The sequence below is a fragment of the Lagopus leucura genome, unplaced genomic scaffold, assembly GCF_019238085.1.
Source record: "Lagopus leucura isolate 7727_CA_CO unplaced genomic scaffold, USGS_WTPT01 Super-Scaffold_100021, whole genome shotgun sequence".
Classification (NCBI taxonomy): Eukaryota; Metazoa; Chordata; class Aves; order Galliformes; family Phasianidae; genus Lagopus; species Lagopus leucura.
The window spans coordinates 4682234-4707610 of record NW_024962274.1 but is presented as its reverse complement, the minus strand read 5'-3'; the positions used below and the strand labels follow the sequence as shown (position 1 = coordinate 4707610).

The window sequence follows — 25377 nt, the reverse complement described above, 5'->3', positions numbered from 1 at the left end:
GACAATTTTAGATATACAGTGATCTTGGAGAACTGTCTTTTTTTTTTTTTTTCATCAGTTCTGAATTTCTGACACTGTTGCAGCATCAATGACTTACGATCACTTTTTATTTTCTTCATAAAAATGAAAGCTTTAATGCACAGAAAGGTGCCCCATAAACCACTGAATTAAATAAAAATTCTTAAAGTTAGGTAAGGAAACGTGTATATATATATGAGTGATCACTGGAAAGTACTGTGAATGGCAATAAACAGATAGCTTTTAAAATCAAGCTTCCTATCTAGGTGCCTAGATTGGTTCCCATTGTTCATATAGATAATGGATGTAGGTGATATCTTTACTAGTTATTTACACCCACCAGTATTACTTCATTCTGCAGATATTTTAATTCATTCAGAAACAGAAATCTAGGGCTTCTGAAACCCCCAAGCACCAACATATGAATTGCCTAAAGTGACTAAAATGTATTGCATGAGTACAATCATAGCTAATCTAACTGATGGATGGATGTGGCCAGTGCTGCTCAACCATTGGTTTGAATACAGGCTTCCAAAGTAGAAGAAAAGCACATTGTTGATTTGTGTGTTTTTCTCCTTGTTCTCTTGTCCTCCTCCCATTCTTTGTGCTTATGCTAGAGCGTGTTTTCAAGGGTACAGTTCTGATAGAATCTATTCAAATGCTTTATATTAAAAATAAAAATAAAAAAAAAAAGTGGTTTTGTTTAGCTGACGAAGTGAAAAAGATGATTCACATTTTTATTTTGTATACAAAATTATATACGCATTTAATCTGCGTAAAGCATTAGCATCAGTGCTAATATATCCTTTCTTAGTACAGAGAAATTCATTGGTAGTTGGAGGACCTTCCCCATGCCTCGTGGGCAGGATTTTGGAGCCCTCATTTCTCTCAAATAAACAAGCTTGTCTAGATAAGAATTGCAGAATCTTAAAGTTGAATTACCGTGACTCATGCCTCTTACCTTTTGGATTGTATTGCTTGTCTATTTGACAAAGGATTATTCTCTAGTAGACTAATTTATCTCCAGTTAGGCACTGAAAGAATTAGTGTTTTTTTGGCAAAACTAAGAACAGTTTTGACGTTGGAAGTTTCAGGTTAGACAGCTTAGTTAAATGTTACTGTTTACAACAGCATGATATGGGGTTCTAGCAGGCTACATCGTTGCCTTGTGTGCTAGGAGCATCATAGCTCCTCCAAGTAATCCCTTCTGAGTGAGCAGCCCTTAAGTATAATAAGTTAACTATTGGTTACTGTTACTGTTCTTTTGTTTATTTGGGATTTTTTTTTTTTTTTTGAGTGGGAGGGGGACTTCTGCTGCTGAGTGAAATCGGATATATTCATATAGTCTTGTGTCATCCAATACAACTATGCCCTTGTGCGCCTTTTTTCCCACTTGAGCAGTATAAAGTAACTTTGTGAAACCAACTTGCTAAATATTAAACATTCCATTATGTTCTAGATGTAAAATTAAATTCAAAGACAAATGATTTGTACAGTATCATTTGTCTGTGTTCTGAGAGAGATTATGAAACTTATTAAATCATAATGATGCTTCAACTAGGCAAAAGCTCAGAATTTGTAGGCCTTCTTTGGGCATAATATTGACTTTGGTTTGAAACTGGACAGGAGGAAGAAAATGCATTGAATTCATGTGCCTTTTTGGGTTTGTTAAGATTTATCGGAGCACTCTTCCTTTAAATTAAATAGAGAAATGTGGCATGAACCTAGTGACAACAATTTTTTGAACAACTATAGAAGTAAGAGCTATAACTTCACTTGCATAAAATGCGAATTATCAGTGGATAAAATTAGAAACTTCTCTGCACTGAGGAAAGAATAGATCTGTTGCAGATTAGAAAGTCTGATTTCTATTGCTAGTTATGCTGTATTAGAAAATAGTTCAGCAAAGCAAATAATTACTTAAAGCAGAAGTGAGAAGATCAACATAGCAGAGCAATTCTGTTTTCTTTTAGAACTGATGCCATCTGACCAAGTTGGAGGTTGCCTTTGGGCTTTAACTTCTGTTTTGCCACCTTAACCTGTTGCTTAGTATCTGTTATGAAGTGCCCAAATAAAGCGAGTTGGTCCAGTGACAAAATACATTTTGTTGCTTCCAAGAAGAGGTTGTTCTGGCCAGTTTAATTTTGTAATCATAAACAGAAAAATCATGATCATCTTCAAAACTTTCATTTAACTTCAGGTCAGCCTACATTGGTTTTTTTCTTACTTTCAAAAGAATTTGTAATACTGCTCAGAAAAAGTTACCTTAATGACTTTTGCTTATACACACAACCAAATATACTTTCTTTTTTCAAAACATAGCAGGTAATTTCAGGTGTTTGATCCCTCTTGTAATTGAGCTGTTCTAGCAGGGAGCTAAGCTGAGATCCTTAATGAGCAGAAACATCAGCTGAATTTGCTTCTTATGTCTGGAAAAGAACTAAGTAATACTATGGACTTGTGTTAACAGAGATAAAGGTGCCCTTTTCAAACATAACTAAAATGGCTTTATGCTAATGATCTTCAGAATTCTGGCAAAAGTACTGCATCACTACATGATAGATTTAATTAGTGGAAGTATGTTGTATTCAACTGTTCATAAAAATAGATGGACTTCTCATATTTGGAGAAAAATCAGCTCAGTAGGAGATGTTGTATCTATTACCAAAATTAAGACAAATAAGTGTTCCGTTTTACTGTTATCACTGAGCCCAATTATAACAGAGAAGTACTTTTGCAAGTCACCACTAACAGAAACTGTTGTATATTCCTGATCAGTATATGATGATTTCTTACAGCATATTGGAAATGTGATGCAGTAGTTTCATGTTGGATCAATCACAGAATCATAGGGATTGGAAGGGACCTCCAGAGATCATCGAGTCCAACCCCCCTGCCAAAGCAGGTTCCCTACAGCAGGTCGCACAGGTAGGCATCCAGGCAGGTCTTGAACATCTCCAGAGAAGGAGACTCCACCACCTCCCTGGGCAGCCTGTTCCAGTGCTCCGTCACCTCACTGTAAAGAAGTTCTTGCGCACATTCATTGCACACATTGCAATAAGGAGGGCAGTTGTGTGCTGAAGTTTATGGATTCTATTCATGTATTTGGCATGCTATGCCAAGATTGCCTATGAGGAAACTGCTACCTTTGATTGTGAATGTAGCTGGTGCATAAGCTTAAGGTTAATGCCAAAAGAAGTTCTTGGCTGTCTTGAAATTTGGCATGGTTGAAGAGGCAAAGATGAAGAGATTATTCTCTCCAGGTTCTAAAAGCAAAATACAGTCTTCATTCTGTGAAGCAGTACTTTCATCTTTAGTTTTCTGCATTCTCAACTTAATAATCTTATAATAGAATTCAAACTTTCTATAGAGCATCTTAAGACTTTTGACCAGTCTTTTCCTTTAGGTCCCCATAGAATTATCTGTGTGGCTCATTTATTTATTTATTTTATTTGGGGGGAGGGTTTTGGGGAAGATGTTAATGAAGTATGTTGGGAGATACGCCTCAAATGACTCTTGCCTTTCTGGAAAGCTACTGTTTTTGCATGAGCTCTTTCCTAAGTATCATATCTACAGGATGAATTAAACTGCCTTTTGCCTTCAACCCTATATCTTCCACATTAAGCTTAAGTTATGATAATAAAGTAGTGTCACTAATGTTAATTAAGTAATAATTAGGGACATTCTGTTGTTGACAATTATCCCTGAAACAGGAAATGAAAGTTATATTGAAAAAAACTTTAATTCGTATTTCAGATGCCGTGTTCTACTACTCCACAGTGCTTCATAAATCAATGTGAGATGTGCCCATGCTGATTCACATGGTCTGCAGTTGGCATCTATCAACAAAACTGCTACCTGCACCTTCATTTGGAAGGAATCCAGAGCAATCACAAGGAAACATTTAGAGGTAAGAATGCTTAGATTTTTGTCGTTCATTCTCTCCTCTAGTGATAAGCTCTGCACAGATGAATTTGCACAATTGTGTGGACTATGATTTCTTGGAGGAAAGCATTAGAAATACTTTTAGTACAGGAGAAATAAAAAGGAGCTCTTCAGCCTTGGGTTTTAGATTTTCTCTTTGAGGTTTATTTCAGTTTTCAAAAATTTTTTTTTGTAAAATTAAGTTACCTATTTTTGTTTGTTGTAACGTTTGCATGGCTGTGCAAGAGGAAGATGACAGTTGTGTACAGCTGTAGTAAAAAGCCTGCATGTTTGGAGGAAACTTCATGGATTGGATTTGAACTTTGCTGCAAATGAGCTGTGGGAGTCCTTGAAACTTTTACCCAGAAAAGCAGAAAGTATTCATTTTCTTCTTCAAATGATCTTCAATAGTTTAACTTCTTTTGCTGTTTCTAGAAGGGCAAAAGCCCTTCTATATCAGTACCTTTATATCCAGTCTTTTGTTATTTCCAAATAGTTTTAGCTGCAGCAAGACACGTGTGTCATGCTGAGCTTTATAATTTTCTTCCTGAGTATGATCGTAATGAAAAATATAAGACAAAGGAGTAGGAAGGGAGAGAAAAGATTTTAGGAATGTGCATGTGGGCTGTAACTAGAACCCCATAGGTGAGTTAATTAGCATGGTGAGTGCCTGCCTCTCCAGCTTATTAGTACTTTGTGTTATGGTGTTGTTACTTTGAAAAAACTCTTGAAATAAAGACTGCTCATAGAGCAAGATGTTGATATATTGTGTTGTTTACACATTTGGGTGCAATGCTTCATACTTCCAGGAGATAGCAACTGGTGTTATACAAGTTCATGCTGCTCCTGTGTTGTTTTTTTTTTTTAAACATAATTATCTCAAACTGCAAGCAAAAGTCTGAAAGTTAGGAAGCTGAAGGGAAGAAGCAGTTACGTTTCATTTGTGACTGAAACTCCTCTTTAAACTTCTGTTGTAATTCAGACTGTCTTAGCAATATCTGAGTCAGTTTGCTGAAGCTGGAGTCTTTGCTGATTAACTCCTACTAAATTTGGAAGCTAATGAGTAACTTATAATTTCTCTACAGCTTAGTGGCATAGTGGGCACAGCGCAAAAGTCTCTCTCTTTAGATTTGTCTTAGCTCTGTAATTGGTTTGAGGTGTTTCTTTTACCTCTGTCTCAGCAGAGATCATCTTCCCAAATAAAAGCAGCAAAAACAGCATGCAATTGACTCAGTGATGATGTATTGCCCTTTATGCCACCAGCAACATTCACACATAACTGTTGTGCTGAAAACTTTCCCCTTTCTTCAATGAGCAGTGTGAAGTGTAAAAAAAATACAAAATAAGGTATGTGTCTTGCCTGCAGTTGTCAGATGCAGAGTCACTGGATGCTGCTGTTCGGATGTTTTGAAACATTTCCAGTGCAGGAAAAGTCTGCCTGGATCTTTCTGTGATCTCAACTTCTTCCTAAGTGTCCATAGTTGCACGAATAAAAAATTTCTCAGTTGTTGATTTTTCATTTCTGTATGAGGATGGGTAACCACTTACTTTATGTGCATGATAAAAGTCTTAGTATTAAATTCAGCTCAGTGTTGGTTGTCTGAAACTAATTTATTTTCTTGCTATTAGATCATGGCAATGATTTTTAGTACCTTATTAAAAACATTTATGTGTACTACTTTTTCTCTGCCTATCCCTTTGTATGTGAACTTGTAGACTGATGTTGATATACTGTCTCTATGATACAACTTCAGTTACCCAAATCTGCCAATTTTGGATAAGTACAGTGGAAGAAACTCACTCACTCATAGTAAGTACTAAGAGCTATATCAAAGGAAAATTGGAAGATCTTGCAGTGGGGAGAGCTGTAAATTTTTCTTCTGTGCAAGAACGATAGATGTAACAACTGAGGGGAAAGATTAATAAAAAGCCTCAAAAAAGAGAAAACGTGAGCTCCAAGAATTTCTGAAAAAGCAAGAAGTTTTACTTTGTTTTTAGCTAGCTTCTCATATAGTTTTTACATATATATGAAATATACTAGCTGTTAATATTCAGGCAGTAAGATGTATTTTTTTCCCTTTGCAGGAATTTAAAATGCTAATGAAAGATTAGGCTTCACTAACAAGCTTCCTAATTTCACTTGCAATGATTTAACAAAGTGTTTTGCATCTGGAAGACACTAGAAATAAACAGCTTTTAATCTTTGGCAACAAATTTGCTTATTGTTCTTTCTGAGGTAACCTTATGATGGAGCCCTGTAAGGGCATTTTTTTTTCTGAAGAATCCATTTTGACTCCCATGGAAAATACTGTTAGAAGAATAAAAATGTATCCAGAAAACTATCAGTCCATCCTTCACAGGTCTTGTTGTAAAATCAAAGATTGCATATTATGGTTGTCTTAGCACCGTATGATGAAGAGTGCTACTAAAATGCAACTGGGCTTCCAAAGGAGCTTGATGAGTAATGAAGGAGTATGAGACACACTGAGATAATGGATCTCGGCATCCACTTGGAACATCTGAAACTGAATTTGCCTTTGAAGAAAACACGCTGTCCTAAAACATGTTACAGTAGTAGACTCTGAGTGTGACTTGCGTTGAAGAGCTTTAGATTCTAGAATAAGCATCAACACAGGGAATTGAATATAAATAGGACTTCAGTGGGATTAATAGATCAAAAAGAACAGCTTTGTTTGGGTAGTGGGAGGAGAAATGGCCATAGGGTGGGGATGTGCATGTGGATATTTCAGAATGAATTTTGCAAGACAAAAAATACATGGTAGAAAAAAATCTTGCATGTTGGGGAAACAGTGCTCCTTGGAGGTTTGCAGAAGATTTCTATTCCATCTTCCCCAACCTCTCATCCTCATGCATTTCCCAAGAAAGAACAATTAAAATTTTAAGGTGTGGTATTCAGAACCTTGAGAGTTATTTGTAGAGATCAAATAGGAAGTTCTGGGAGCATTTTGCGAAACTTCTAAAATACAGCAAAATCTGAAAGGAAATAGATTATGGATTTTATACCAAAAATACATTACAACTAAAAACATATTTACATATTTTGTTGGTTTCTTGGTGTACATAATTCTTGTAATTCAACATAAAAAACAAGATCTACACAGATAATAGATACCTATTTGCATTCAATCCAGACTTGTTTTTCTCTTCTAAATAACTTTTTCACTTAATTCCCATGAGAGTTCTGAAATTTGTCCTTTCCTAAGTGTCAACTGTTTACGGGCTGCTTTGGCCCAGTTCTGTGAGTAGCAGGGCGGAGGGATTTTGCAAAATCCGTGCCTCCAGAAAAGGGAACAGGGAACCCTGAAATAATTAAAAACAGCAGCAACAATCTGAGGAGAGACAAACTAATTTACTAAATATATTATTGGAATGCAAGATAACACACCATAATACAATATAATTAGAATTGAAACTAATAAATCATATATAATGAGAATATATAATAAGAATGTCCGAAAGATGGATAGGCCTCACCACAACGCTGAGGTGAGATGCGCAGTCCAGTTGAGCAGCAGGGAGACGGGAGGAGAGCTGATGAAGAGCAGACGAAAAAGAGCCCATCAGGTGACCTTGCCAGGAGTTCTGTCTCCTCTCCCTGACTGCAAAGTCAGGGGAATGTAGTTCTTCTCTTCTGGACAGGTACCCAGAACTTGAGCATTAACAGTTAAACTCCCAGTGCCCCACATGATGTTATGATGTGGAATACCGAAAACCAAAAATCACAAAAGCATGACCCTAAGTTAGCTGCTGTTGAAATGGGAACAAACAGGCCGCTGTTTGGTCTGGTGCATATGTAAATTGATTTTGTTAATTATTTTCTTTGTCACATTATATGAATTGGATGAAGAATGGAAATGTACAACAAGCATACTAAATAACGGAGAAAATATGTCTGCCTCTGTTCTCCACTCAGAGAGAAAAGTATGCCTCTTGTAATATTTTTTTCTCCTTTGTGTGTAAACAAAATTTCTTGCTTCATGAACTTGCTCTTATGTTCTTGACTCTTTCTAGCCAGCAAGTCATCAAAATGGATGTAACCGTGCACAAAAATTTCTGGTAACTTTGGCTAAGGTTATGCATGTATATAGAGCAATATAGGTCTTTGTATCACAGTCAATATACTTGCAGCAGTCTTTTTCTCTTGTGTGCATGGGCACACTGGAAACAACACCAAGTGATTTGTTGTGCGTATTCATTGTGCTGATAGGAACAAAGAGTCCGTGCTAGAAATTATAAACCACTCGGGTAGGAAAATTGACATGACATTGTGGTGAATATCTACTTGTAAAAGTAAATGGAGTGAGTATTTCATAATTGGATTTGTAATGCAGACATATTAGATATTTTTTTAATGTGTACTGCGAAATTGTTCTGCCTATCTGTGACATAGCTATATTGACGATTCTCCTAAAGTTTCCTTAGGGAAAATTTAAAAATACATAATAGTTAAAGGCCAGTGGTGCTGCTGATGATTTGAGAAGCGATGCCGAGAAAATATTTATTGTCAGTATACTCCAATTGACTTCAATATACCTGGGATCAGACAAGAAATTACTACTTTCTTGTAGATTTCTTGTTTTCCTTCTCTTTTGAACTTGTGTGTGTGTGTGTGTGTGTGTGTGTGTGTGTTTGGAAACTATCTCCCTGGCTGTAACTGAGTTGTAGTAACTTTGGTTTTACAGCCTTGTTTCATGCTGTAGAGTAGCAAGAGACATAGATCTGAACCATGTTATTTTGCCAGGTTTATATGCTGATTTTTCTGCTCTTTCAAGCTAGAGAGAAACCTCAGTACACTCCTGTCATTTGCCGTGCCTGAGTAGTTATTTCTTGAAAGGAGTCAGTCTTACAAGCTGTGTGTGCATTTTCTTGGTTTCTTTTTTTTTTGGTATATGTTTTTAGGGAGGGATGGAGGAACACAGCTACAGTAGGTACCTTAGGAAGGTACCTTTCACACAGTGCAAGGATAGGTTTATTTCTGTAACTTAGCAATATTATTAGAAAATTGTACAATAGGGGAAAAATACCCTACTCGTGAATATTAAAAAAAAAAGAAATTGCCATTCCTTAAAATATTCCAAATGTACATATAAGTTAATGCTGTTTTCATTAGAAGTTTTAATTGAACCTTAACTGTTTGAATGTACAATGATAGTGAATTATTAACATATTTTTCTGTAAGAGAAAAGTCCTTTACTGACAGAAAACAGCATTTGGTTTGGTACAGGAAATTAAATTGCTTTGTGCTTGTGAGGCTTGTTAATTATAATTGAAGTAAAGGATTTCAATTGATCTCAATACTTGCTGTACAGAATAATTTTCTTCACTTGGATTTGGAAGACTGCAAATCTATTTTCATCCTGCTTTTTATCTTTTATGTTGGCTTGAGGTTTGTTTTTTTAATTGATTGTTTTAAACAGCTGATAACAATTTGGTACAAATGTAATTTACCATCTATTTGGCTTCCTTGTAAATGCAAAGAAATAAATGAACACAATCTATAAGTTTAATGTAATGACTTGCATGAAGAAATTTTAATTCCTTAATCTCTAGGAATCCTTCAGTCAAAAAAATTCAGTCTTAAAATCATAGAATGTTTTGGGTTGGAAGGTATCTTTAAGGTGATTTACTTGCAACCTCCTTTTATTATCAGGGACACTTCCCACTAGACCAGGTTGCCCAAAACCTCATCCAGCCTGGTCTTGAAGAGGGGACATCTTGTATGGACTCTTCAAGTTTAATATTGCCATATTTGCATATTGCATATGCAATATTTATCAAGATACCTTACGAAGGTTGAGAACTTACAATCTAATTAGCAAATTTGGCTAGAAGATTAAAAATAAAAGAAATAGAATTATTTTGTGTTTTAGAGATGAGGATGGAATGGAAATAGAAAGCAGAATAGAAGGAAATAATGACTGTTTTCTCTGCCGGTTCTTTATCTGTGTCAGTCCAGACTGTTAAGAGAGCAGAGCACATGTCAAGGGAATCCAGTGCTGAAAGAACTTACTCCTATAGTTCCCTCCACATCTACTTTTAATGCCTAGGTGGAGCCATATTTACCTATCAAAAGAAGGGATAAAGGAGTTGTTGGAGCTGAATTCAGGAGGATTAAAAGATGTGCAGTCAATTTCAAATGCAACTTAAAAAGTAATTGAAATGTGGTTAAACTATTTTCATTTAAAAATGTTCAGTCAGCTGTCTGTACGTTTTTAATCACAGATATTCTACCCTCTTCTCAACTCAAATTTATTCCTAAAAAGTTCTAATAGGGAAATTCAGTCCAGTGTACACATGCATCTGCCTGTTTGTGGCTTTTTTGTCATTGGAGTCCATAGGCATTGGATTATGGCAATAACTGTGTAAATGTTTCCCTTTATTTGTGTCACTTATCCTTTCTATCAGTCAAAATTGCTGTACGTGTAGGTGACAGGAATTTTTCTTCCATCGCATGAATGTTTTGCAGTTTTTCTCAGCTTTATTAGGCTATCACCTTAACATAAGGTGAATGACATCAGATTGAAATACTTTATAGGCCTGTAGAACACACTGTTTTGTAAGAAATTAGGCTTTGAAATTTAGTGAAATTCAGAAATGCTCATTTCTGCAAGTGAAGACATTGCTAGTGACCTTGCAGAGAAAGAAAGCTGAGGTTCAGGCTACTTTCCAGAGATTCAGTTGTGAACTTCATGCTGAATTGGGTGTTTTATTACTGAGAAATAAAAATAAAATGGGTGTTTTATCCTCTAAGAAAACATTGAGATACTGCACATATGTTTTCCCACTATGACAAACAGGCAAAAAAGCAACAGAAAAAACAGTTGAAAAAAGGAAAAAAAAATAATTGAGGTGAAAGACTCTTATTGGTGAAGTAAGGCACTGAAGGGATTTTTCTATTACTGAATTTGCCATAGGTTTCATTTTCCTTTTAAGCAAGATTTCTGTTTTTGTGCACAATAAGGGGGAGTGGGAGGGAACTGATGATGATGTGTGTTTATCAGGAATGAAGGGAATAATCTTTGCAGAGGTTCGTTAAAGAAAATGAAGTCTCTGCTGAGAGATAAGTAAACTGTTGTCCAGCTTGTGAATAGTTGTGATTTATAAGAAGCATCTGGTATGAAAAAGACAAAAGCTCCATTGAAAGATTGCACAGATCCTTTGATTTGTTCAATATGAATCTTGGAACGCTTTGTGTGCAGTCTTCATTTAACTGAAACACCAGAAAAGCTCCAAATGAAGTGAACAAAAAAACCAAAGCAGCTACGTAACATCAATAATATGTAATATTGCAGATAACTTATGAAATCTCTTATTTTAAAAAAATAATCTGGTTTTGTATTGAAAACTTGTGATAAAAAGAATCAGGAAAGGCTTTTTTATGTGTTCTCTCAGCAGAAACAATCAACTTAATCTGAATTTTGAAGACTTCTTGTTGCAACAGGGGATTGTATGGTTTAGGGCATGCACACTATAATTTTTGGTTCACCAGAGATGTCTGAAGTAACAGCTCTATTCCTAAATGGTGAGTCTTTGTCAATAACTTTTTTTTTTTTTCAAAGATCATATTTACTGTACCTTTTGTTTAGTCTTACAATTTACTTTTTACCGTCTTCTCCCAAAAGAATGCATGTGAATTTTGTTTCACAGTAGGCAGTATTTGACATCAGAAAGGCAACACAGCAAACTGATGCGCAAAGTAAAAAATCACTGTGATTTTGAATTTTTATCTTTCTGGGTAAACATCAGCCGGATGGTGTTTAATGTTACCTTGTTTGAAACAGGGATCATATAATATTAATAGGAGCTATATAGATGAGAATCAGCATTTAAAATATTTGTTTCATCAATCCCCTACCACAAATTCTGCATTTCTTTTTATTCTTAGCAAAAAGAAATCGAGCATTATCCAGAAATGACAACAAAAGCTGCCTTCCAGTATTGTTTCTCTGTGCTTGCTGAAGCCTTGGCGAAGGCAATCTAGGCGTATGCCATACATGCAGCTAAAGACAGTCTTTACTGAAAAACAAAAAAACAAAAAAACAAAACAAAACAACCAATGTGTAATTAACACGTAAGTGTGAAGCAGTACACCATGTTTAGTAACACTGTTTAACAGTCATTTAATTTTGAGGGGGCTATGCAGAATTTCACTCTTGGGTCTGAAATTTGTGACAAAGCCAGTCTGCCCAGCTGTAGTACAGAGTGCTTCCTGTAGCAACTGGCAGATTATCACCTGCAACTCAGACTTCAAGAGGGAATGGTTGTATTGAACAAATTGATGAGTGATTCTAGTTTTGTTGTTGGTTTTTTTTTTTACTGATGTGATTTCAGGTAATTATGCTTTCAACTCTTGGCAAGGAAAGAGCATTTACTAGTGGAGCTATCCTGGGGAGATCACTCTCAAATACCTGTTAAAGACCAGCCTTCCAACTATCCCCTAGTGAAAAAATCTTGCAAAATCATGCAAATTTTTGTGCCAGTGAATGTTCAGAATTTCCATGCAAAGTAATATCAAAACTGCCAATTTAACAACCAAAATAAAAATAGTAATGACTAATAATATTTTAAAATATTAACATTAATGAAATATTGACAGCTGTCTATGAAACTTGAAGGAGAACAGGGTCCTTTTTGATCCCAAGTATTTGGTATCCATTACTCTGTCACAGATCAGACTAAGCAGTCTGAAGTCAGCGTTTGTCATGTAATAATTTTGTCTAGATTAAGGACATAATGTTTTTGTATTTGCTTACCATGCTAGAACGTGGATGATGATTACTGGTATTGAAGAACACCATGTGTGAATCTTCATCTCTTTGGTTCAGACACTGATAATTGATTGGGTATTTGTTCTGATTCCTACCACCCAGTTTATGCAAACAAGCTCTCTGAAGTTTGTTGAGGTTATACAAAATAACTGGCAGACAAAACTTCTGTTGTAAATCTTATTTGGAGAGGAAAAAAAAGAGTTCAAGCTGTTTTTTGTAAGTGTCTAAATGGAACACATAGTAAGTGTCACTTAGGCAGAAGATTGGCATTATATTTTGCCTATAAATTTTTTTGCAATGTGACGTACCAGTATCTACAGAACCGGTACCAAAACCTGTTATAATTCCCATAATGTTGCTTCTGAAAGTATTAAATCCCTTTAAAATAGTTTTCCCATCGAGTGTTTAAGAAGTGCTACCAATCTTTTAGCAACTTGACATCTTAATACTGTGGTGCTTTGGTATATATGCAGTTTTGCAGCTAGACTTGAGCCTTGTCATGTATTAATTTTACATTATAAATTACAAAACATAAATTGTTCCTCTTCAACACTTCAAAAATATGTTTTCCAGAATTCTTTTGTTTCACATGCTAGTATTATAGCAGCCCCGTCAAGTGCTGTGGCATTAATATTTAAAGCAATAAATTTGAAAAAAAAAAAAAAAAAAAAAAGAAAGAAAGAAAAAAGTCCTAATTAATTCCATTGCTGTAAAGTTTTATTTATGAAAGCTATAAAGAAATCTTGCAATCCTGTTGTTCTACTAAGGGAGCGTTGCTAGAGAAATCTGCTTTATTATAATTGTAAAAATACACCTCATGAGAAGCAGATGTTTTGAGAAAGCTGAAAAAATGGAGTTAAGTTTTAATGAGAACTATTGCTGTGGTTAAATAATGCATACCTGCAGCTACATAAATGTTTACATCTAGAGATTCTAAAGCCTTATGTTCCAGTGTGGGTGCAATTAAAAAGATTTTGTTATCACCTATTTAAGTAATGCTTGAAAACAAAAAATTTCAAGTTTCTTCCCTGAAGCAAGCAGCTATTGAATCACAATAACAATGGTTTATTCCCTATTGTACTGCCTGAGCTGCATTTTGTGGAACAGCTTTTTGAAAAGAGCTAACCTCCAACAACCTCAATTGCTGGAATCTTGAAATGAAGTGTTGTTTGCAACTAGAGAAATGCAAAGATCTAAGCATTTTGCAGAGCAACTTATACTGTCCAAATAGTCCTTCATACAGTACCTTATGTTCAAAGCTTGTTTTCTGGCCCTCATTTAGATTTGCACTTCTCCCAGTCAACTCTTCTCTTTCAAGTTTTTCACATGACTTAAAAGATACGCTAAACACTTAACTGCTTTGCCTATAGTTCTTAATTTTGGCAGGCATCTTAGTCTTTAACTGCACTGTTTCTCCCATTTCCTTGATCCTGGGAAGGGGCCATGCTCTTTGCTCAGAAGACTTACAGAAGGTACATTTCCAGACTGTGGCTATGAAACAAGCCTGGCCCACCACTGGCACATGTATGTCCAGTGCACAGCATATGACTTCTGCTTTCTGAGATTCAGCTGTAATGGATATCAAGTCCCACAGTTGTGTTTGGAAACTTTTCATGTAAAGGACTAGTTTTAATTTGAGCAAAACCGCATAGAGTAGATCTCCAAAACGGCCAAAAATGTATGGAGATATCAGATAAAATAACGGATGTGTCAGACTGTTTAATTATTGGCAAATCTACCATGGTAAATTGCAATTCAAATTGCAAGGTCTCACACGATGAATTTTTCTATAATGTAAATCCTTGTTAGACAATGCCTTCCATAATTACAGTTATACCTCTTAAATAGTAATTTTACTGTAAGCAATATGTAAAGATGGAATGCATGTCTGAAATATGCTCTTTACTTAGAATTTGGAAGTTAGAAGCAGTATCAGAATAATGTATTAGCATTTTCTGAAGAGCAGTGCTTGACAGTATGCTCTGCTGCATCAAATGTTCTGCCATTTCCTCAGTAGGCTAGAGCAGTGCAATTCAGTCTTCAGTTGCAGAAATCTCAGTGGAGAAAGACCATAAGAAAGGTCATATTTTTGTATACAATTAATCATAAGTCGCAAGAAAAAAACCCTCACCTCTTAATTGTCTGGCAAAGCTGGTAATCCTTCAGGGACAATGCAGTTAATTTCTTCCATTTGTGCTTTGTATTCATATTGCTATTAATCATGAAGATCATAAAACCAATGTTCCTGAAAATCTGGTAGTTAAATAAATGCAACTGACTTATGATATACATCCTTAAAAAATCTTTGGAGAGCTAAAAATTTTGTTCCGCATAACAAGTTGTTATTACTGTTTCTGAGTGTGCTGTTGAAATGAAGAAAAGACTGAGAGTGTAGTCAGGCTTTTCGAGGGCCTTGAATGAATTAGGTATCAATTCCTATTCCTCAGTAAGAGATGTATTTATTAAGATATATTAAAATTTGAGTCTTATTGGTGACTTGGTTAAAGCTAAAGCATTATAGCTTTAGTTCATGGCTACAGATTTGGGAATTAGGTGATTCCAGGCCAGTTCGTGTCAAGATGTTTGAGTCTAGAGCATTCTACTGCTACTGGAATGGTACTTCAAATAACAATTTTATATTTTTTTTTGAAGGAAGCAGTGATCATCTGTATGTTTATTGACATGTAACTTTAGTTTTCTATACCTGATTCCTAAAAATCTTAGAATAAAATCGTATTCAATAATTGAATTGAATTAACACACATAACCATTTGGATTTACTTATCACTTTGTACACCTGCATTAATAATTTGTTTTGCAATGCCCTTCTGTGCATTAATTCATCAATGTAATTGCATGACTGAAAAGGTCGCAAAGGTGTACTGCAAGTGCTGAAGGTCTAAGCTGTATCACAGCTCAGAACTTGAGTATACATACAGAATCCAAATGTGTTGGATGAGACTTTCTCAATTGAAAATCAGAAAGGAAGTGTTTTCTGCAACGTGAATGAATACTTACGAAAGACCTTGGCAATGTAATTGCTATGTATGCTATCTTTAGGTGTACATGAGCATTTAAACACTATGCAGCTGTTCTTTCTCCCTGTATAGTTCTTTTCGTTCTCAAAATTAACATTTGTATCTTATTTTAACCTTACTCAGTTTATTAATCAACTGTATTCAAGCTATAAAGCAAACACCAGTCTAATTGCCTGTTTTCATATTTTGCAAACCTTGAGTGGCTGCCTACTAAAGTCAAATTATTCTATTGCAAACAAAAAAAAAAAAAGGGGGAAATGACAAGTTCCAACTTCAGCTGCAGAAGGGTGCAAGTTATCTCTGTAATCAGAGAAAAATTATTTTTGAACATTCATAATGACTGTCAAAGCAGTTAGTATAACTATGCAATGCTTATTCTCTTCTTCATTCTGTCAGACACTGATAACTTTGTGAAAACGTGAACAGGCTAGCATTCTGGTTTCATTTTCTGTGGTAGCATCGGGACTTTGAGATGAATGTGTCTAAAGAATTATTCTCCCAGTGAATTTTTCAAAGAAAGCCAACCTAATTAACAGAAGGAAAAAAAAATGGGTTTTTTTGTATATCACAGAGTGATATACAAACTTTTTCTTGTTCTTTCACCTGCTGAAACCTTTGCTGCTGGATCTTTGCAAGAGCATATTCTTGGTTAGAGATGTTCCTTCAGAGACTTCCTGATCCTCACAGAGTTCCTGCCATCATCTGAGATCTGATGCATTCAGATGTATTATAATCCCTGCTAGAACTGTGCTCCACATCTCTTGCTGGCCACACTTTGAGGTCACCTGATCTTCCTCCCCTTCAAGCATACTGAGTATCTCATCAGGCAAAAAGAATTTTCAGCTCTGTTTTGACTTGTTTTCCAGAAGCGTAATGTAAGCCTTTGAGGAAGAAAACTGAGTTTCTCTCAACTTCTGCATAAGCTGGAGGGATTGGAGGTTTTGTGTTCATGCTGTGGAAACGTAAAATTATCAGGGAATGTTTACTGGACAGATTTATCTGGTGAAAAAAAAAAAAAGTGGAGCTCAACTGAAGCAGTGAAAGGAAAATGATGAGAGCTACCATTAATTTCTCCCAAGATCCTCCTGGTTAAAATATTGGTCTAGAACTGTGGGCGCCCAACTCAATCTCCGGGCTGAGAAGTTCCTGGCTTGAGAAATCACTTGGTTATTCCAGCCTACTTGGGGATAGTGGCAAATCTTTCTGTGATAAAGTCACATGCTTTTTTTAATTAGGATGGGAAGCTCTTGGCAGTGAGTGAACGTCCCATGCTTCCTGTTGTGCCTCTCTAGAGCCGTGTGGCCTTAGCAGGGCCACCTGTCCCTTGGAACCCCAGGTGTGGGTGGGCAGTGAACCTTCAGAGCTCCTGTGATGGAGAGGGCATGTGAACGTTGATCTCAGTCATCCTCAGGTCACAGAAATACTACGTAAAAGGTGGGGAATTATTGCTCTTAGCTTAGTAAGCTGCACTCAAGGGGTGCTTTCTGATTTATTTTGCGTGACTGAAAAAGAAATGAAACAATTTATTTAAAGTGGAGCCAAAAAGCTTTGTTCAGCCAGGAAAGCTTTTTGCTCTGCCTGTCAAAAGCATGGAGGGGAAATGTAATTGTGATTGCTCTGAATTGCATGTATTTTGGATTGTACATTTTTCCCAGTTGTTTTCAGTCCCTGCTTATGCTCGTAGGCTGGCGTGGGCCTGTATTGCCGCCTGTGACAGGGCTGGTGGGAGGCAAGCATCCTCTCTTATCTGAGGGAATGGAGGTGAGGAACTTCCTTTGAAACTAGGTTTTCTCCACCTGCTTACCCAGCACATTGGCATTAGTTCATGCAGTTTTGAGTCAGTACTTATGCTCTTCATTAAGAATGGAACTGTCTTGTGTAGCTGATACATGTGACTTCATGCTGTGCTTATTTATATAAGTGTATTTAAAAAAAAAAAGAGCTGCTGGAGAAGGATGGTACCACTGACTGACTCTTTTTAATGATTTTTGTAATAGTTGCAGTTTCTTCTTGTGCTTGAAAATAAATACCTTTTTTTTAATAAAAAAGTAGAATTTCTATTGCTATAAAGTCTTATAAATCAATAGGAAGTTTAAAAACTTTGGAGTGTTAACATAACCTTTTCCATTTTAATGCAATTTTGGTTATTGACATTAAATATTTAACAGAAATATTTCATTTTCCCTATGTAAAAGTCAGTGGTGATGTCAGCCCTATTTTCACTGATGTGGCCAGCAGCTCTCATCTCACAGCATCAGGGCTCTGTAAATCTTGCTGGGTTGGGACTTTGGAGTCAATATTCCTGCAGAGAGATATAAATAAAGGCAATTCAAACATTTCTTCAGAATTAGTTTGATTGCAGTTTATTCCTATTTCGAATAATTAACAGTTTTATTTAGTTGTATCATTAACAGTTGCATCATTAGCAGTTCGTGCAATTTTATTAGTGTCTGGGGATTTTCATGTAGTAAATAGTTTTACGAAAATTAACCAGTTTTCTTTTTATTTTGTTGGGGATTTTTTGTCACTTGAGGAAGTTCATTCCCAGCCCAAAGAGCACAGTTTTGTTTCTGCACAATTCCAATTAAAGCTGAAAGTAGTGATTAGCTATGAGGAGCCTTGGGGTGCAAAGAAAAAATGTAACCTTTAAGGCATCTTTCTGTGCCAGTTTTATTTTCTCCTTTAAGAAGCAGATTTCTTATTACAGGATTGCCTTCTCACCCTGTATAATGACAGAGTCCTTCAAGCTGTATTCTGCGGAATAAAATGCAAGCAAATATACAGGTTTAATATGATTGAAACTTTTTAACCTTGAATCCTCTTTAGTTTCACCACAGCTCAGAAGTAGAAACTTATTGAAATAGTACACGCTTTCCCAAGATTATAAAATAGTTCTGTTACCAAGTTGTAAAGCTGCTGACAAACAGAGGTAAGTTGTTAATTCATGGCACTGCAGGACTGTAGGTGGATCAACACAAGTACATACTTTTGTCTGTTTTGATGTATTTAGCAAAAAGGCTGTCATAGCAGCTGCATGTACCATGCTGGAGTGTAGCTCGTAATACTACTTATTTCTTTCCACCATCTTGCTGGTTTGACATTGGCAATATGAGAATATTTATCCCTGTCCAAATATAGTTCTGAGAAGACACAGTTGAAGCTACAGGGGAACACCAATTGTATATGAATGTAGCTGGTGAGGGTGGTTCATGTTTTCTTTTAACTGAGCTAGCAGTGCCCAGCAGGAGTGGGTTGAAAACACTCAGAATTGTGTTTTAAGAATAAGAAATGAATAGCTGTATTGTCTCTAGAGAGCTTCATGGAAAATAAAGGTATTAATTTTGAAATACTTTCATTTAAATATGGTGGCAGTTTATTAATACAGTATAATAATTTCTTACTGAACTTTCTGTGACCTTTATAGAAAAGAAAGGCTGCTTTATCATAGAACACTAGAAGAGTACTTGAGAATATGTGGCTTAAAATAACTTTTAGCTGTAGGGACCTGAAGAAGAGAAAGTATCAAGATACTTTTTTTTTTGTTTAAGAGATGGAGAAAGGAAAAGATGATTTGGAAAACAAAAACAAAAAGTCAAAGAAATAAACAACCAACCAGCCACAAATAGGAGTTATTTAACTTGCCCATTTTATGAAAGTGGTGTTTATGCAACTGTACTACATAGATTGCTTCCTTTACTGTTGAATTTTAGATTTCCTATTGAAAACATGGAGGATTCAAAGAGAATACACAGCATTGCTGGAGTAGGAAAAGAAAATAATCAAGACCAAATACTTTTTATGCATTGGAAGATTTTGTTTGATCTGTTTTCTTATATTTCAGGTTTTACTTTTACGTGGAAATATACTCTCTGCACCCCTACTCATTCCGTCTGCTCTGTATGGGCTGTATCCAAAATACACTTTAGCTAGGAAATAATTAACAGACAGTAACATGGGTCATGCTTTGATGGGAGAGTGCTTTCATTTGACCTAAGCTAATTCAGAGGTTTGGATGTAGTTGATAGTCATCCAGACCGTCTGGTAATAACAATGACATTGACAAGTCCTGGCACTACATTATTTGAGATGGGGTGAGATAGAAGCATGAGTGAATATGGCTGGAGTGTGTAGATGACACTGTATTAATCAAACTGAAGTTTAGTGGTCTTGAGTTGGTCACTGAAAATTTAACTGTCTTCAAACAAACAAACAAACCCATTACTTATTCATACTGAAACCCACATCTTACCTTTATAGGGAATCACAATTCAGTTATGGCATTCTTCATTGCAAAAAATGCAATTTCAGACATCGTAAAAGTCATTTCCCTTTGAGCCAGACTGCAGATGAAGAAGCACCAATGTCTGTTCATAAGCAGATACAGAATTAACATGGTCAAACTATGCTACAGTACATAAAATGTTGTCAGTTTATAACTGGTCATAATGCTGGTAAATATATTTTGTGGAGTACCTACCTGTGATGTGCAGATAAGGCAGCAGCAGAATTCTGGTTTATTTTGGTTTACTTTATTTTGAAATTTTAATATGATTTAGAATGTTTGACTATTAGGAACCAACAACTCTGCTTAGATCTCAGTTACATTTATGTAAACTACAGGGTTTTTTTTTACTGTTTTTGGTAAAGTTGTTCCACTGTTATAGAACAACTTGCTGATTATAGCTATGCTTTATGGCACTACAGAGATGTAAAATCAGAGCCAATGAAATAAGTATCAGGCTCTTCCTGGAAATTGTTCCTTGCTTTTTATCCTGCTTTTAAAAACAACCCAAACTATACAAGGTATTTATATTTGCACTACACTTCTACAACCCAGAATAACAGAAGTCTTCTGATAAAAACTACTTCTTAAGTTTACCTTAGGCTATTTGTTATTCTAGCATTGCAGTAGAGGAGTCGGTGCCTGGAGAGGGCTGAGTTCGTAAATTTTGAGTTCCTTAACTGGTCGTTCTGTTTTAAAATATCACAAACCTTGTGATCCTCCATTAATTATTTCTTGACATCTTTTATTGTGTATGTTAGCACAAGGAAATACGAGACCATGAAATTCTAAGTATGGGAAGTCCCATGAGCCCAATTTTTATTTTTCTCTTAGTTTTTGTTTAAATAGCTCAGGAAGGTGGTGAATTAAAATTGCTGAATGCTAACTTTCAGCACTGTCAGGGCACCCAGTGGCTCCCAATGGCTCCAAAGCTGCGTAAGTCCCACAAGACTTTCCTGGTTCTGAGGATTTTGCCATTACATTCAGAAACTGCCACAGAGGGCCAGGACTGGGTTGTGAAGCTGCTTTTTAACTCTCCTTCCAAGCAAACAACAAGGAAGGAGAATAGTAGAAAATGAGAGCTGTTGTTAGCAATATTTTACTGTTCTATTTCATGTGTTTCACCACAGTGTATCTTCGTAGCTTGCTTTTAGGGATCCTTTGGACTGGAGAAAAGAAAATCTTTTTCACAGTGTTGGTATGATTTGTCCCTGGTGACTTCTGAAGGCACAGGTACAGATCAGCAAATAGCAGACCTGCCTTACAGTGGATCTCTGGCTGGGAATGCATTGTGAGGCGAATGCCTTGCAAATCCTCTTTTGCGTTACTAGGATGCTGTCAATACAAGGTTTCAGAATTACCTTACTGAAAATCAGATAGTTTGCTATCTCTAGATGGTGCATTATAATTATTGAGTTTTGTTGTTTCATGTCCTTAAGAAGTTAAACCTGTGGTGTGGATTTTTATAGTCTGCATGATGATTTTGGGAAGCTGTTGACTCGGTATGCCAGAATAGGTTCAGCTTCAGTATCAGGCCCTAATGGTCATGGTTCTGCAAGCCTCCAATGTTTTGTTGTTGCAAGGGAGCTGTTCTGGCTGAGCAAGAGCTATTCTAACTGAGCTAAATTAGGAGGAAAAAAAATAATGTAATACCAATTCTTTTGATTCTTCTCTCGCAACGCACAGTAATGTAGTAGTACTATTAGATGTGATGCTTGCAATTCAAGGTTTTTTTGAAAAAGGTTTTGAACAAGGTTTATTTTTCTTCTATCTCTTTGCTTCTTGCTCAGAGTACAACCCCAGAATGATCTGTCTTGGGGAAGAATCTTGCTATTCTTTCTCTTGTTGCTGCAAACTGCCTGTGCTAGAAGTGTGTGCCACCAATTTGCCTGGACACTAAGCAGAGCTGATTTTCAGACACCCAGATTTCCTAAAGGGAGAAACAGGGGTCAGTATGCTGGTGTGTGTGAGGATATTAGAAGCAATAAAAAACAGTGCAGTTCTAATCTCAGCTAAGCTGCATCTGTGCTACAAGCAAGAGCACATCATTTTCCTTTCAAATAAGTACTGCATTTTACTGTCTCTTTTCTGTATGTCTACCCACTCAGTTTCGTCTGAGCATGATTCAGAATATATCAAAAAGACATATATAATATACTATGATAATTATAATAATATATATAATGAATAAATATGTAATTAATTCATGAATTGGACCCACATTCTGAATACTCATCATGCCCCAGGCTCTGTCTTGTTCAGCACTGCTATAAGCAGGTGGATTTTTGTGAAATCAGAAGTATACATCTGAGTGCCGTTATGTTTTATCACAGTGGTGGACCACAAAATGTAGAAATAAATCTTTGCTAATGGCAGAGCAGGACACAACCAGGACATAAAACTTTGGCATTGTTAAGAGCCCTTAAATATGAACTTCAGTGCTGCTTTTTTGATGTGCATGCTAGCAGAAGCTTCTGCCTTGTTACCTCAATAGTTACTTTTTTTTAAAACCCTCATGGATATATTCCTGCTGTGATGATGGTTTCTCAGATCTGAGTGCTAACAGGGTCTCTGTACTGATAGACACACTGTGAAGATATGCCTGTTTTAAGTCTTATCACCAGTTTTGCCTTTTTATGCATGGCTGGGATTTATGGGAATGCTTGCATTACACTTTTGATTCGGTTTTGGTTTCTCTTCTTCTCAAAAAAAGAAATGTAGCTGTGCAGATTTTTCTCACAAGTTGTGGAAGTTGTTGTCTGTCTGAGGAATGGTAGAAGAAAAATGGGCAGACAGTGTACATCTGCAAGCATTTTACTTTCTGTAGAGAGAATTTGCTTGCAGTCCAAACTTGAAGGTATTACCTGCATCAGGATGTTGATTTAAAAACAGCACTGATTTCAGTTCAATATTTTTGCAGGGAAGGGATTGGGAATAATGGTTGTAGAAGAGCCTGGATTAAATGTGGTATGAATATAAATCCTAGTCAATGGTGATGCAAGGACAAACATCTGCTTTAGGTGGCCAAGTGCCAATAAGGCTGACAATTTGAAAGGTTTTGCTAGATTTACCCAATTCCTTTTTTTTTTTTTTTTTTTAAATAGGAGGCACTACTTTCCAAGCAGCCCTCATAATTTGAATATTGTTGCATTAGCCTTGTAGTTACAAGTTTTGCAGAACTCAGTAGAAGACATAGTTACTACTATGTATCGGCTTCTGTGTTGCCTGTAGTGAAAAAATGACTGCAGTGTATCTATCTGCACTTGTTGCTTTCCTGGCTCAGTTGTGCTTTTTTCCAGTTCTCTTTCCTTTCTTTGAGAGAGTCACAGAATTTTTTGAAAAGAGCTGCCAGTTCAACACTAAAATCATAATTCCACTTCTATTAGTCGTCTTGCATCCAACATCATCTCTGTCACCAGAAGGAAAAAAAAAAGTTATGTCATTTAAAGATTATAAAATATTAGTTTGCTTTCTTCAGTAATCGGTTATGCATAGAGAAAGATGTAAGCAAGCAAAAACATATGTTTTTAAGCACACTTTTAAAGGTTTGGAATTCAAGCATCTTCATGAAACAATACAATGAAGGCTTTTCTTCACATGATCTGAAGAAACTCAGTGATTCTCACAAACCTGTGTTGGTTCTTCAGAAATGTTCCTTCAAACACAGCTGACTTCTTAGTGTAGCTTTTTTTTTTTCTGCCAGACACATTCCTACACTTCCTGTGTAATGATGCAATAAATTCACCCTGGAGCTTGTTACAGTTAATAACCTGTAAAGGGCAAAGGTATTTGGACAATGCACATTAAATTAGACCTGTATCAATTACAAATACGGTATGTTATTCCTTTTTTTTTTCCCTTCAAAGAATATAATTTTATAGCAAAAAAAGATGCATTTTTAACATGCTTAATTTTTACAGCCAGTGATGACTTGGTGAATAAATAATGTGCCTTGTTCAGAAGACAAGCATCCACTCTGAACAATTATCAAAGACATTAAGAGACAATGCTAATGTATTTCATGCTTCAAAAGCTACAGCTGCCAATACTTCATAGCAATCAATCAAACTTTTTTTTTGTTTCTGGTTGCTATTTTTCATATATTAGCAACACAGCTGGGATAATAACTATGACCCTGACTGCCTCCACTCTTTTAGGTATATTTACTGATTATATTGATTTTCTTAATGTTCCTTTGTGGCTATTTCAGAAGAAGGTACAATTTCAGAATATAAACAACATCTTATTTTTGTTTCTGTGTAGAGTGCTTTTCTGTAATTTTTTTTTCAGGCAATTTAACAGTTTCTTTGTGTTTGAATAGAATTACATTTTTTCTACCATTGTAATCCATAAATTAGAAAGGTGAACAAAAGAGCTGAAATAGATAATGGCTTTGTTTTTCATAGCCTGTCAAGTCATTCTTCAGTTCTTTAATAAGCTAAGTCTGGTGATCACAATGCAAGCCCTACTGTAAAGTACACTGTAAAAGAGACCTGTCTCCATTTATTGGAACAAATGTTTCCATGGTTGAGGTCAGAGAGGTCTTTTGTAAATTCTTGCATATAGAGTGAATTATTTTAAAACATGTAAAAGCAGAGATGCTGGGGTTTTCCAGGTCAAGGTTTATATTACAGTCAGACTCATTTGTATTAAAGGAATTTGCATTATGTTCTACCTTCATTTAAAAGACTTAAGTTTCCAATCCTGTCTCCCTCTTGACCTTCACCCGGAATAGACTGTAATAAAAACTATTTTTAAAAGTGACAGACAGGATGCACAGGCACTGCAGCTATAACAACGTGATATTACTTGTGGATTTATGAGTAGGGGGATGTTGCTGCTTTGCATGTCTCTCGCCATTCATCTCTTATTCAGATAAGCAAGGAATAATAGACTGAATAAATGTTTCATCTCAGATAGAAAACACTGCACAAAGCTGCCTTCCAGTTTATTTTCTGTGAAATTTGGGCTGTAAGGGGCCCTAATATCTTACGAATGGAGAAAGAGGGAAGGGAAAAAGACCAGGATGAGACAGTATGATACCTCCCTTACTGGCTTTATGTTCTTTGAAATAAAGAAATGATAAATGAGGAAAAAATGCATGAAGAGAAATTAAAAGTCTGTTTGCAGTTAGGAATTTTTTTGCTAAGGTTATGCACTGAAATGCACTATTATTTATGGCATTATATTCTACCTTGATTTTGTGGTTATTGCTGTAGCAGTTGTGGGTAAAACATACATTTGCAGATTAAAAAAAATACAGCTATTTCAACAGTTGGCATTTTGCAAGATCAGTAAAAATTGTGATACAAGTTTTTTAAATTGA

General features: G+C 35.9%; 1 long non-coding RNA gene across 22 annotated transcripts in view; it reads left to right on the top strand.

The window, feature by feature from the left end:
* Window positions 1-25377, top strand: part of LOC122183951 — a 479215-nt gene that overhangs the window by 161450 nt on the left and 292388 nt on the right. For all 22 annotated transcript variants that reach the window (XR_006180447.1, XR_006180444.1, XR_006180448.1 and 19 more), the window contains exon 3: window positions 3775-3928. This is a non-coding gene — a long non-coding RNA (uncharacterized LOC122183951). The remainder of the gene's footprint in view (window positions 1-3774; window positions 3929-25377) is intronic.